This window comes from Austrofundulus limnaeus, unplaced genomic scaffold (assembly GCF_001266775.1).
Source record: "Austrofundulus limnaeus strain Quisiro unplaced genomic scaffold, Austrofundulus_limnaeus-1.0 Scaffold835, whole genome shotgun sequence".
NCBI lineage: Eukaryota > Metazoa > Chordata > Actinopteri > Cyprinodontiformes > Rivulidae > Austrofundulus > Austrofundulus limnaeus.
Genome location: NW_013953237.1, coordinates 63,949 through 66,036, shown reverse-complemented (window position 1 = coordinate 66,036; position 2,088 = coordinate 63,949). Strand labels below are relative to the sequence as shown.

Below are 2,088 nucleotides of genomic sequence, written 5' to 3'. Positions count from 1 at the left end.
GGAGTCCTCCAGAGTCCTCCAGAGTCCTCTGAGACCCGAGTCCTCGGAGACCCGAGTCCTCCAGAGTCCTCTGAGACGTCTCTGAAGTGTTTCTGAACCCAACACCTCCAGTGCTTACGAGATTTTTTATTTCTTTTGTTTTTCTTTATTCTTGGCCTTAATGTATTTATGAGTCCACGACAGAGCCCAGACTTCCTGTGGGAACAGGAAGTGACTGTGCAAACAGGAAGTCAGAGGAGATCAAGTTTCTGCCAAACTAAGGAGCCTTCAAACAAAAACCAGAGAATGACCTTTTTCAGTATTAATAGAGTTAAAGACAAAGTATTTAAGATGAAATACAGAAATTAGCTTTCTAGTGGAGAGTTTAGTATTTTCATGCTGTCGCCTGATAAATGGATCACTGTACATACGTGTCACCATCATCATCATCATCATCATCACCTCTGAAACACGCCCTTCACAGCAGGAAACAGGAAGTTCACTTTTCTGCTGGACGCAGAGCAGCACAGCTTCAAGCTAACGATGCTAAAGCTACATGTTTAACATGAGTGGAGCTAAGCTCCGCCTCTTTTTGGGAAACTGACCCCTCCCCCTTTGAAGGTGAAAGATCAAATTGGTCGAAGAGGAAGTGGGCGGTCTGTAACCGTTTTATTTCTGCGTCTTCAAACGAGTCAGCCTTCCTGTTTCCTGTCAACAGGTACACAACCTGTGGTGCATCCATTAAGCCCCTCCCACTTTACCCAGTATGGAAAATATGCCAAAAACGTCTTTGTTTTTATACTGAGACCCGTGGATCAGTTCCTGCCTTTGTGTTTTTATATTTTGTGTATTTTGAGCGACAGATGAACACTGCCTCATTGTTTCAGGGTTTGTTGTTGTTGTTGTTGTTGTTTATAAACAGAAGTGGGACGTCTCTGCCGAGCTGTAACAACAGTCGCGAGTCTTCCTGCCGGTCCAGAGAGATCCCACTTCTGGGTTCAGAGAGCCCGAACAAAAACTGCAAGTCTTTATTTTATCAGACCTGAATCATATCCAGCTCCCCGGGTTCTGAAGAACCGGCGCCGCCCATGATCGGACCAAGACTCCCTGATCTCTGAGCACCGCGTCCTCCGACAAACAAACAAACAAACAACAAGCTCAAACTAAAACTAAAGATCTGAAAGAACTTCTTTTATTTTGAAAGGTCCAGAGCACAGGCTGGATTTTACATTTTGGTTTAAAACCGTTGGACCCAGTAAGGAACCAGTCCTAACGCAGAACCTGAAGAAGCTGTCAGAGGAAGACACGGTGTTCAGAGCGAAGGAGAAGAGTCGTTAAACCAGATCAACCCCATCAGCCTTTGATTTCACAATAAAAGCATCATCACATCGGAGGGCTTTTATTTTGGTGACAGGAAACGTGCCATGTGCTGCATATCAGATCCTCACCTGGCAGGTGAACCGGATGGAACCGGCTCAGCGTCACCTGTTTGTTTGTTTTTTATTTCTTCGTCCTCCGAGAACAAACCTCTTCATCGTTCGTAGAAACTTCTCCGGGAGAAACTGTGCGGCGCTAAAACAGATCTATTTTACTACACGCCACGACATTTGAACAAAAAAACATTTTTATATTCTTTACGGAGGACAAAACGCTTGTTTTTGGTCAGGAGGCGGTGAAGAACCACTTCCTGTTTGTGTTTAAAGACAGGAAGTGGTGCGGTGATAGTGTGTGTGTTTATAGGAAAGTGTTTGTCTTAAATATGCCAACGTAGGTTTTGTTTTTGTTTTTCTGATGCATTAAAGCCGACTGATGRACGGAGGGTAAAGAGTAGTTCCACTTTTTGTACCGAGTTCTTAAAAAAACAAACTATGGAATCATTAATAAACAAAAACAAAAAGAGTCCGCTTTGTTTTTAAGACTTTTAATTTGAAAATATTGCTTTTATTTTGGTACAGAGGATGCTTGTACTGCTTCACAGCTGGTATTTTAAGTTTTTAAAGAATTAGAAACAAAGATTAGAATTAAATCAAAAACAATTTTTACTCAATTGTTTCTTTTTTATATAAATATTTTAAATTAATTCAATTTAAAAACTGCTTTTAATTATGT

General features: G+C 41.5%; 1 protein-coding gene and 1 pseudogene across 1 annotated transcript in view; one reads left to right on the top strand and one right to left on the bottom strand.

Moving 5' to 3' along the window:
• The first annotated feature begins 419 nt into the window (after positions 1–419).
• LOC106532824 (ly6/PLAUR domain-containing protein 6 pseudogene) lies at positions 420–1,878 on the top strand (annotated as a pseudogene).
• Positions 1,466–2,088, bottom strand: part of LOC106532822 (rho GTPase-activating protein 8) — a gene marked incomplete at its 5' end in the record, with an annotated part of 11,069 nt that continues 10,446 nt past the window's right edge. Inside the window, 1 exon segment of the mRNA XM_014028978.1 lies at positions 1,466–2,088.